The sequence below is a fragment of the Eptesicus fuscus genome, chromosome 9, assembly GCF_027574615.1.
Source record: "Eptesicus fuscus isolate TK198812 chromosome 9, DD_ASM_mEF_20220401, whole genome shotgun sequence".
NCBI classification, from domain to species: Eukaryota; Metazoa; Chordata; class Mammalia; order Chiroptera; family Vespertilionidae; genus Eptesicus; species Eptesicus fuscus.
In genome coordinates, this window is record NC_072481.1 from 94,621,426 (window position 1) to 94,633,677 (window position 12,252).

Sequence of the window (12,252 nt, forward strand, 5' to 3'; positions counted from 1 at the left end):
GGAGCTCCATTTGATCTGAACATCAAATTTTCAGTTTCTAATTTTCTTCTTTCATGACTACATGAAAATGAAATTAAATGGCTGCTGATTTTTTCCAGGAAGCATAATAATACAATTCAGAATAAAAATAAAACCTTTCAGAGTAGTTTAGAATAAAAGTGAGTTTTCTAGAATAATAAATCAAACATTTCATACTCAGATATATTAGTAGGAGCATGAAGATTCTTCCTTAAAGAATTATTCCTTTTCCTGCATTTCTATTCATTGTAATAATTCTGTCACATCCTTAAATACAAAGTATTTCAAATTAAACAGTAGCTTCCGATGGAGAGGTTTTTTAAATAGATGGACAAATAGTTTTTGTGGGAGTTTTTATATTCAGGGGCCTCTCTTATAGAAAAAAATGCAAAAATACCTAACTTTGGGAAGTTTTTTCCAGAAGCATTGCACCATGTGAACTGTTGCTGGGCCCACCTGAGCCTCTTCAGTGCAGATAAGGGTGCCGGAGCCTGGTGACATGGGCCGGCCTCGCCTATGAGGAGGCTGTGCACCCACCCTCCTCAGCTGCTCCCTGGTGCAGGGCACTGGCCAGTGCACAGGGAGGTGGAGGCTCAGCCACACAAGGAAATGTGATAACAAGCAGGAGTTGCGGTGGGGGAGGGGCCACAAGCCAAGGCATGCTGGGGCCTCTAGAAGCCAGAAAAGGTGAGGGAATGAATTCTCTCCCCTGCAACCTCCAGCAGGAACCGGCCCTACCCACAGCCAGAATGATAACAGGACAAGCCCTGAAACCTGGGGACTCCTTAGGCAGCCCCAGGAAGGGCCAGGAATTCCCTGGCTGTGGCTTTCCCTTTCTGGCCATGCCACCAGGCTTCTCGCCGTGTAGCCTTTTCTGCAGACCCTCCTGGCTGCCCCAGGCCCTGGATTCTGTTGTCCCGTCCTCAGTCTCTCACCTCTGGCTTCTTTTCCTTCTCCCTACTCCCATCTTGTTCTTTCCATCCGCAAAGCATCAACCAGGGGGCTCATTTTCCCAGTATGATGCAGTTTTTCTTTTCTCTCTCCTATTTCTTCCCTGACCAGTTCCTTAATGAAGAACAACACAGTGTTACCTCTGTGACACCTCAGATAACTTCTCTAGCAGCCTGGGCGCTTTCTGATAGTACACAGACACGAAGATGGATGAGAGGGAGCCCGCAGAGCACGTGGAGTAACTCTTCTTAAACTCTGAGCTACCGTTGATTTCACATGAAGCCGAGATTGGGAGTTTCTGTCACTCTGTGATCCTAGGCACGTGTGCCCGTGAATCCCAGCACCACTGTCTATTCAGAGGGCTTTTGGAGTTTGCATTAGGCCAGGTGACAAGAAAGCATTCACAATGCTGAGGAGAAGCGGACCTGCTTTTTCCTGAGGAAGTATGCACCCGCCACAGATCAGAGCAAGCCGGGCCCGAGTGCCCCAGGCAGCCCTCGTCTGGTGAGCCCATGTCCCAGGCCCTCACACGGAGCAGGGGGCCAGCAGGACAGTGCTGGGCACTGTCACACAAACGGCTTCCCACCTCAGTTCCAACTCTGTCCACGAGACTTAAAGCAGCAACTCTGACTCACCTCATCTCCTGACCATCGCATTTCCTTCTTCAGGAAACCTGTCATTTTGTGAATAGTTCTTGTAAGCAGAGTCCCAGAGATGAAAGAAGCTACCACAGAATGCGCCACTCTTCCTGGAAGCAGAGGAAAGGCTCGCTGCCTGGTTTGCAGGGAGGGTTCCTCCCGGTACTCCGCCTATCCTTTTCTACCTCCCCCGCCAGGGCAGTGCGGGAAACCAGATGACGTTCAGTGAGCTCGGTTCTAACTTCCCGGGCATTGCCACCCGTTCCCGGCCTCGTGGGCAGGAATACTTCACACATCTCTCATCGCTGCATGCTGCAGTGTGCACAGTCACATGCACACAGCGCTCAAGTGTGCATGACCAGGGTGAACCGCGGCCTTTCATCTCCTCGGGAGGCCGTGGCGCTGGACACAGCCCAGAGCCCCCGCTGAGGGAGGAAGCTAGGTCTGGTGTGTGGCTCTGGGAGCAAGTCTTTGTCCCCCTTTTCTCTTCAGAACAGATGCATAAACAGCATTTGCATGTGGCTCTGAACAAAGCAGTGTATCTGTCTGTCCCTGATGCCTCTCTCCTAAGTGTGCTGCTTTCTGGGGATACTTCCTACTGGGCATCTCTGTTTATGCTGCGTTACCACGGAGCAAGGGTGCAGGGTGGCTTTCGTAGGACGGCCCAGTTTAATGGGAGGAGTCAAAATGGCAGTAAATGGTAATGTTCGAAGAAAAAGCAGTCAGGCAAACTGGGATGGCTGGTCACCTTTCAGTCCTAGAGACTAAACAAGTAATAAAACAAAAGCCTAAAAACAACTTCTTATAAATTAATCCTAAACAGAAAAAAATGCAAAAACCTCAGGCCTCTGCAACCCCATGCTGTAAACCAGTGGTTCTCAACACCTGGTCTGCAGACCAACAACAGCAGCACCTGCGAGCATGGTAGAGAAGCTCGCTCGGGGCCAGGGCACGATGCCCGCTCGGTAAGTCAGGACCTTAGGGGGTGAAGCCCAGGAGCCTTTGTTTAACAAGCCTTGGGATGATTTTGAGGTTCTCTCACACTTGGAAACCTTTGGTCTAGACCCTAAGTTAAACCGGATGCCAAGTGAAATGAGACACTCACAACGGGAACCCTTTTCCAGATTGACCCAGTACAGGTGCTCCCACAGAAAGGCCCCTCCCACGCGCCTTCCTCGCCGACACAGCTGTGAATGTGCTGCCATGGATTATAGGCCAAGTCGTAGAAGTGGTGCCATGTAGAACTCGTGTGAGACCTGCCATCAAAGCCTAGGGGGCGGGGGATCTTCAGAGATGTAATTAACTCTAATGAGGAGTGTGTGGGGATCTCAGCCACTAACACCTGCTGGCTGGTGGCGTGAGGCTCACATAGCAAAGCGGCTGTTCTAGTCCTCAGTAACATACCTGTTATTGGGCACCTGCTGTGCGGCAGACACACTACCATGCATTTTCCACGCAGCAGCTTGTTTCAGTCTTACTGCACCCCTACCAGGCAACTATCATTACTTCTGTCTTTCAAAAGTGGTTGCTTAAAAGGAACCCAGGGCCGCAAGTTCACCACAAGACCCTAATGAACACTATATCTGAGTCTTCTTACAGTAACCACTGTTATAACTGCTCACATTCTTTCACTTTATTGGAGCGAAGCCCTTTCTGGAGTAGAGGGCAGTGGACTACGCAGCAAGGTGCCTGGACGTTCGCCCTGCTTCCTTCAGCTACTAGCTCTATAGCTTGGGTTGAGTCACCTCTTTAACACCTCTGAGCCTCACTTTCCTCATCTGTGAAATGGGGATAATAACTCCTCCCCACTCCCCACTCCCCGCCTTCCACTTCAGCTCATCTTAAAGAGCAATAGCAATACTGCTGGTGAAGCGGGTGATAAGCCAACGTGCTGATACTCATCACGCCTCTGTTATTAAAAAGGAAGGTTTGGCGCATCAACTTGAGGAATGTTTACTTAAGTGGAGAAGAATGAAAGCAAATTAAAGGAACCATTATTAGCAAAGAACACAAGAAAATCCTCAGGGGAAAATGGTTCTTCAGTTGGTTTTACAAGGATTAGCCACTTCTGTGGCCCATCCCTGAGCAGCCAGCCAGGGAAACGGCGGGCCAGTGTGACGGGCAGGCGGGGCAGGAGTGGCAGGCTGCCTCCTTGTGAAATGCTCTTGTTCGAGACAAACTACAGGTGTGCGTTAGTAGGCCAGGCCCGGGCTGTCACTCTTCAGTGTAAAAGGGTCTTGTTACATTTCATTTCAGTTCTTTTCTTTTTGCTTAAAACATTAGGAATTCTCAGCACTGAACCAAGAGAGTTCAAATCATCCTTTTGTGAAATGTGTTTACTTTTGCCTGTCTTACTTTCCTGTTCTTCTTCCCTTTTCTCTGTGTGCATAGACTTGACAGCCTGTAGCTCCAACATCTAACTTAAATCATGTCCTCTCATTTCCTCTAGCGTTGTTTTTCTTATCAAAGCTCCAATTCCCAAAAAAAGTATACACTTGTCTTTCTTTTGGGTCCAGCTTGCTCATGGAACCACAGGCTCTCCTCAGCCTGTTCTCGGGCTGAGTCCCTGGGTCCAGGTGCTAGATTTGAGCCAGGAGAAAAGCGCATGGGACTCAGGGTGACAGGGCAGGAAGACCCCAAAGGACACTGTTTTCAAGTAAGTTAATTGTGTCCCAGAACAAAGTCCAAGCATTCTTACTAGTGGAAGAATACAAAGATATCTACCACCACACAAGGTCAGTTTCACAATGGTATCCAATCAAAATTACCAAGTTTGCAAAGAAGCAGGAAAATATGTCCCATAATAAAGAGAAAAGGAACCAATCAAAATCAACATAGAACTGACACAGGTGTTAATGTTAGAGGCAGGGACATTAAACCAACTTTTAGAGCCCTGTTCCGTATGTCTAAAACGTTAGGTAGAAGAAGATATTAAGAAGACACCTAAAGTGAACTTGTAAAGATGAAATCTGCACTGTCCTACATGAAAATTATATTGCATAGAACTCATGGTAACTAGATATTGCAAAAGAAAAGATTAGAGACCTTGAAGACATAGTAATAATGAACTATCCAAAATGAAACACAGAAAGAAAAAGGATTTTCACAAAAAGGAACAGAGTGTCAATTCTATAGGACAACTTCAAGTGCCTAAATGGACATGTCATTAGAGTCCCTGAAAAGAGGGGAGAACAAAAGAGATAGCTGAAGAAACAATGACTAAAAATTTTCCAAATTTCATGAAAACTATAAATACACACACCCAAGAAGCTCAACAAATCCCACACACAAAACAGGAAGAAAACTGAGCTGAAATGCCTCATAATCAAATTGCACAAAACCAGTGACAAAGAAAAAATGTGAAAGGACACATGACACACAGGAAGAAAGATAAGGATGACAGCTCCTTATTGTATGTCAATTATGAACTTTAATAAAGCAGAACAAGTTGAAAATACTGTATGGCCCTGACTGATGTTCTCAGTGGTTTGAGTGTCAGCCCATGCACCAAAGGATCATGGATTCCATTCCAGGTCAAGGGCATGTACCTGGGTTGCAGGTTTGATCCCCGACCCTAGTCGGAGCCCACGCAGGAGGCAACCAATCGATGTGTCTCTCTCATTTCTCTCTCCCTCTCTCTCTCTCTCTCTCTCTCTCTCTCTCTCTCTCTCTCTGTTTCTCTCTCACTCTCTCTCGCTCTCTAAAAATATCAATAGGAGCCCTGACCGGTTTTGCTCAGTGGGTAGAGCGTTGGCCTGTGGACTGAAAGGTCCCAAGTTCGATTCCAGTCAAGGGCATGTACCTTGGTTGCAGGCACATCCCCAGTGTGGGGTGTGCAGGAGGCAGCTGATCGATGTTTCTCTCTCATCAATGTTTCTAACTCTCTATCCCTCTCCCTTCCTCTCTGTAAAAAATCAATAAAATATATATATTTAAAAATCAATAGGAAAAAAATATCCTCGAGTCAGGATTAACAATAACAAAAATGCTGCATGCTCTAGAGCTGGTCCAGTGTAGACTGGAATGTGATGTGTAGACTCACTGTTGAGGAATTCTCCAAGGGACACTCCAGATATATTTTGAGCTAAGACTAGTATAAGTAATATTAGACTCCAAGATGATTTCTTTAGAAGAAACTGCTTGGTTCATTTGCATATGTGAAAATCAACAGTTTCATTTCATTTTAAAAAGCAACCTTACTACTTGGTCCTGTTCTATGTATAACTGAACTCCAGGTCTTTCAGTCTGCTCTGCGGGCTTTCAGAAGCCAATTTGAATATTCATTTAAGATTGGGTCAGATCCACTTGACTTAAGAAAATCATGGCTCTCTTTTGATTATTGCATTTCTCAGAAGGCATTTGGAGGGCCCCACCTGCATGACACTATGGTATATAAATCCCCTGCTCCAGTGGTTTTCAATCTAAGACAGCCTCGTAGGCAATGGAAAGGCACCCTGGACAAAACGCTGGGAATGTGGAGTAGTGGAGACGGGCAGAAGAAAAGGAAGATCTGTGTGTCCACGAGTGACAGGCTCCACACTGGAGTTACCAGTTTGCCTGAGCAGGGTTGCCAGGGACTTGTTTACTACTGTTATCCAGTGTCTATATCAGAAGATACAAATGTATCTGATTCAAAGATGTGGGTGTAATTTTTAAATTATACCTCTATTCACTTCTGCACTATTTGTGACTCAGGAGGAGGGGCCCTTGATTGCTACATTGCTGGATGACATTAGTCATTAGACAGTTCATTCAGAGAGTAAAAAGTTACTTTATAATAGCTAGTGAAAGCTTTTAAGTACTCATTGCAACTTAGTTTTAAAGGCCTGCACTTAAGTGATTTTATGGGCTCTCTTGGCTCATGTTTGCAGTCATTGGGCGTGGAGCAGAGTGAAATGAAGAGGAGAGGGAAGTAAGTGGTAGACAAATCCTTCTGTGATGTATCCAGCTCAGCTCAGCATGAAATATGGGCTCCCACACAATTCATTCCTCCTGTATCTCTTTAGTGGTTAGAACATATGTATCTGACACAGTTCACAGCTCAGCTTAATAAAACCAAATACTTGTCTGTCTGTGTAATAGGCTGTTAGTATTGATAATGGTATAAAGTATAGTTGCAGAGTGTCATTTTTCAATGCACCATTTATAAGAAAGTTATCTTTACAGCAATGACCATACAAATACGCATTCTCTAAAGTTGGTTTTGGGTGATGTCCAGTGCAAATGACAGCGTGTTGAAGTCCTATCACTTATTTACCTTCCAAAGGTTTTGTGTATATATGGAGAGCTGACTTTTTTTTTTTTTATAAACTCATGTTCCTTGACTAGATGCCAAAAATTGGAAAAAGCACTACCCCGAAAATCTGTATATACTTCAAAAGTGTTCATTTCTTAACTTTATAGAATCACAATGTTACTTGATACTGATTCCCTAATGAAGACTCTTACAGCAGTATCTCAGAAATATCTAAGCTCTGCATCGGAGTATACAGTCCATGGACAGACTCTCCCAGTCGGGCTGGTATCTAGAATAGAGACCTAGTAAGTGCTGTGGTGGGTTTATGACTGAGCCACTACAGATGTGTGTGAAGGTGCTAGAGAGGTTTCAGAAAATCATCACTGAGGCCTGAAAGTGGAAACACATGCAGGATTTCAGAAGGTAGGAGGGACTGGAAGTAGAGGCTGATCCCAGTGGGAGAAAGAAAGAGAGCTTTGCAGTTAGACCTGTATTCTCCTCAGCACTTCCCACCTGTGACCTTAGCCAGCTACAAATTACTCTAAGCCTTTTTTTTTTTTTTCATCTGCCTTAGTGGGAGTAATGCCTACCTTTCAGAGTGTCTGAGACTAGTAGAAATAATATCCTCATACATAGTAAGCACTCAACAAATGTAGTGATTATTTTTGCTGAACCCCAGAACCTCGTAGTCACCTTTGACTCCCCTCTTTCTCTCACATGCAATCAGCAAACTCTGTTCATTCTCTTTGGAAACACACACCCAGAATCCAGCCATGGCTCATGACCTCCCTACCTCTCCGTAGATGAAGCCACCCTTCTCTGCTGGAATTCTTCCAACAGGATCCCCACAGTTCTTAGTCTTGCCCCTACAGCTCACTCTCAAGACAACAGCCGGAGTGACACTTAAAATCAAGTAAGGTCTTGTTACTTCTCCCTCAAACCCCTCCCTGCGGCTTTCCATCTCACTCAGAATGAAACCCCAGGTCATTCCACAGCCAACTAGGCTCCCCATGGTCTGCCCCTCTCCCCTGCCGCAATGAGTTTAGCCCCTGCCCTCTCACCTCCACTCCCCTCTTCAACCACACTGGCCCTTCAGACTCCCCACCTGGCTCCCTCACTCCTCCAGCTCTGTGTAAATGTCACAGACAGTGGAGCTTCTGTAAAAGGGCAACCCCCATCATGGCCTCCCCTCCACCTCCTTGCATCTCTTCCCCACTAGAATCTCAGATCCTAAGGGCTGAGTATCTGCTCAGCGTGCTCACTGCTGTCTCCCTGTCGCCTGGAAGAGCACCCAGGACAGAGCTGCATGATAACTGTTGGCTGGATGAGTTAGTCTTGGCCTCAGACCACGGAGGGAGAGATCTGGAATGAAATGAAGAGAGCTCTGTGCTGAAATTCAGAGCACCAAGGTCCTGACCTTGGGCAAGATCTGAACCTAGAACCTGGGCCTCGTTCTACTTCCCTGTAGGATGGGAGACTGGACCACTATCAGCTCTGAGACACCGATGCTGACGTGTGAGGGAGACTGTGTGTGGTGTGTAGTGTGTGCTGTGCGGTGGTTCTCACCCTCACGTCCTGGCAGTAAAGCCTCGGGAAATGCATCAACATTGAGGCCTGAGCTTTCTGTTCATGGAAAGGTTCTGCCCATGATATGCTTAGTAAATCCTGGGAGGTTCTGGTGTAGGTAAGGGCTTTACAAATAGCTCTTTTCCTCTTGTCTTGGAAAATATAGTCGTGATTTTTCTTAAAACTAAGGATGGACAAAAACCCTATAAATTTCTAGTTTTACCTGTGATTCCAACTGTTTTTATGTTGCCTTACTTAAAGTAAACTTTATTTGGGATTAGGAAGTGAAGTTTTGTGATATTTCAACAGATGGCGCTGCTGGTAGCTATTATCTGACTATAAAAAATGAATTTCAGCTTTACTCAATCTCATTTTTTAAAAAAAATTGCATCCTAGAATGATACATTAATTTGTTTAGTCCTTTATCTTACCAATACCTCAGAAAGTGAATGTGTTTTTTTGTTTCTGTTGATTTAAGAGAGAGAGGAAGAAGGGAGAGAGAAAGAAACACTGATTTGTTGTTCCACATATTTATACAATTCATTGGTTGATTCTTGTTTGTGCCCTGACCAGGGATTGAGCCTGCAACCACGGCATATCAGGATGACACACCAACTGAGCTACCCGGCCAGGGCAGAAAGTGAATGGTTTTAACCATTTTGTATAGTGAAGGCAGCCCTGAAACATGGAGCAGCTCAATCCAAAAGTTGCCTACATTATTATGTCATGCACTTTTACTCAGTGTTGTCATAAAAACTGACACAACACTTACCTTAGAAGAAAGATCATTTGCACAGAAGTGCCATCCATTTGGGCTTATGACATAAATGCAAATCAGTCAGTAAGATCTATTTATCTAGATGCCTTAAATAGATGCAGATACTGCCTTAAATGACCACACATACAAAGAGAAATGCTGTGATCCATCAGGGGCCTAGAGAAAGACACGTTGCTCCAGGAGTCTGAGGAGAAAATGTTGTGCAGAGAATGATAGCCAAAGCATTAGAACCGTTTACGCCCCTTCATTAGCTTCTCCCACCCCTGACCATGTTTCCATCTCATCTGCAGGCGAGATCATTTTAATTATTCAGCCTTGCACTTGCTTCTGGGTGTGGTTTCCCTGATTGCATACTTCAGCGCAGATTACACACATTTGGCAGGATTCCTCCTTCTGTGGGAACCAGACAAGTCATAACACCACCAACTGAGCTCTCTGTGCTGTTGTACAGGAAAGGAGCCGGCATCTCGGGTTTCAGAGTGCAGAGGCTGGGAATCGCTGGTTCTCCTCTCCCCTCGGGTTTGAGTGTGAGCTACCCGCTCCTATTGTACTGACACCTCCGGGCAAGACCCATGGTCATCAGGAACTGGCCCGGAGTCCCCAGCGGGGAGCCACATCTTGTCTCAGAAAATGATCACCCGGAGTTGGAAAGAGAAATTAAGATTGGAGTATGTGCCCAAGAAAGTCTTCATTGTGGATGTTTAAGAGCTTACCGATAAGATTAAGAAGGTTGTCATAAATTGTTAGCTTTAAAAACTTAAGAACATAACTATTTAGTAAAGCTAAGAAATGTTGAGTGAAACAGCCATAGGTTTTCCATCAACCTGAGCCTAAAATGCCCACTTCCATGCCCCTTCGTTCCCTTTTCCCTCCTTCACCCCAGTCTTCCCGTCCAATGTTCACTCCCTCACACCTGTCCCAGCCCACTGGTGAGACTCACACTCCAGGAAGGAGAGTGGAGCATCACTGGGCCTCGTGCTCTCAGAATGTAGGCCCGTGGCAGAAGCCTGGAAATGTGAGCATGGGTATTCTGACACATAATTGGAGATGAGGCGTTTATCATCAAATGGCCTTTTAATTGCCTTTTAAGAATAAACAGGTTTTTTTTTTTTCTTGATTACTAAAGTCAATTAGCAGACAAAGAGCCTTACTATTTGTATACTTGAAAAGAGTAGTAACAACACCTGGCACCCTGTTTCACTTTGTATCCAAGTGTCCCAAGGCACTTTACAGGCTTCAGTACAAGTCTCACTGCCTCTTGTTTTTTTGAGGTAGGTAAATAAAGAGAAATACCAGGGGCAGGGCTACAGGTTTGTGTCAGACTTTCTGGAAGAAGAGAGGCAGTGTTAGCACAGGTAGGTGCAGGGCTGTGAGTGTACTGTAAGTGACAAACGAACAGGAGGATTAATGTTTACCCAGTGTGTTCACGCGGTGCCAGGTACTGCGCTTGGCTTTTCCACCCCCCAGCTCAGCTTTAATGAGGTATCCTATCTAATAAAAGAGTAATATGCAAATTGACCATCACTCCACTATACCCACAAGCCACACCCACCAGCCAATCAGGAGCAAGTATGCAAATTAACCCAACCAAGTTGGCTGCAGCCACGGAGCAAGCAGGAGGCTTGGGTTTCCCCGGCAATGGAGGAAGCCAAGCTTTCTGCACACCCTGGCAGGCCCAGGCCTCCACTCAAGGCTACAAAGTTTCAATTATAGAAGATAAATAAATCCCAACAAAAATGGCGGCAGCCACGGAGCTGGAGAGAGCAGGAGGCTTGAGTTGCCCCCGGCGATGGAGGAAGCCATGCTTCAGCAGCCCTGGCCAGCCTTGGTCTCCACCCAAGGCTACAAAGTTTCAATTATAGAAGATAAATAAATCCCAGTTACCAGGGCCTCTGCTTGGGTCACTGGGGGTGTGTGGCCGGCCTGCAAACCACCACAGGCCCCACACCCAGGCCACCCCACACCCCAAGGGAACCCCCAGCCTGATCTGGGACATCCTTCAGGGCAAACCAGCTGGCCCCCACCCATGCAGCACACCTCTATCCTATCTAATAAAAGAGTAATGTGCAAATTGACCATCACTCCAACATACAAGATGGCTGCCCCCATGTGGTCAAAGAGGTTGCCCCCATGTGGACACAAGATGGCCACCAAAAGATGGCCAGCAGGGGAGGGCAGTTGGGTGGGACCAGGTCTGCAAGGGAGGGCAGTTGTGGGAGGCCAGGCCTGCAAGGGAGGGCAGTTGGGGGCAATCAAGCCTGCAGGGGAGGGCAGTTAGGGGTGACCAGGCCGGAAGAGGAGGGAAGTTGGGGGCAACTGGGCCTGCAGGGAAGGACACTTGGGGGGGACCCAGGCCTGCTGGGGAGAGCAGTTGGGGGGGACCAGGCCTGCAGGGGAGGGCAGTTAGGGGCAAACAGGTTGGCAGGGGAGCAGTTAGGCATCAATCAGGCTGGCAGGGGAGTGGCTAGGGGGTGATCAGGCTGGCAGGCAGAAGCGGTTAGGGGCAATCAGGAAGGCAGGCAGACGAGCAGTTGGGAGCCAGCAGTCCTGGATTGTGAGAGGGATGTCCTACTTCCCGATTAGGCCTGATCCCACTGGAATTGAGCCTAAATGGGCAGTTGGACATCCCTTGAGGGGTCCCAGATTGGAGAGGGTGCAGGCTGGGCTGAGGGACACACACCCCTGTGCACGAATTTCGAGAATAATATGCAAATCACCCTAACACACACCCCTGTGCACGAATAAGAGAATAATATGCAAATCACCCTAACGGAGGAACGACTGGTCGCTATGACACACACTGACCACCAGGGGGCAGATGCTCAACACAGGAGCCGCCCCCTGGTGGTCAGTGTGCTCCCACAGGGTGAGTGCCACTCAGCCAGAAGCCGGGCTCACAGTTGGCGAGGGCAGCGGCGGTGGTGGGAGTCTCTCTTGCCTCTGCCACAGTCAGACATCCCCCGAGGGCTCCCAGACTGCGAGAGGGCGCAGGTTGGGCTGAGGGACCCCCTCCCCGAGTGTACGAATTTCATGCACCGGGCCTCTAGTAATGTACATAAAAGTCA

The 12,252-nt window shown here is 47.1% G+C and overlaps 1 protein-coding gene across 1 annotated transcript in view; it reads left to right on the plus strand.

Moving 5' to 3' along the window:
* Positions 1–12,252, plus strand: part of GMDS (GDP-mannose 4,6-dehydratase) — a 681,907-nt gene that overhangs the window by 621,331 nt on the left and 48,324 nt on the right. The gene's annotated exons all lie outside the window — the stretch shown is intronic.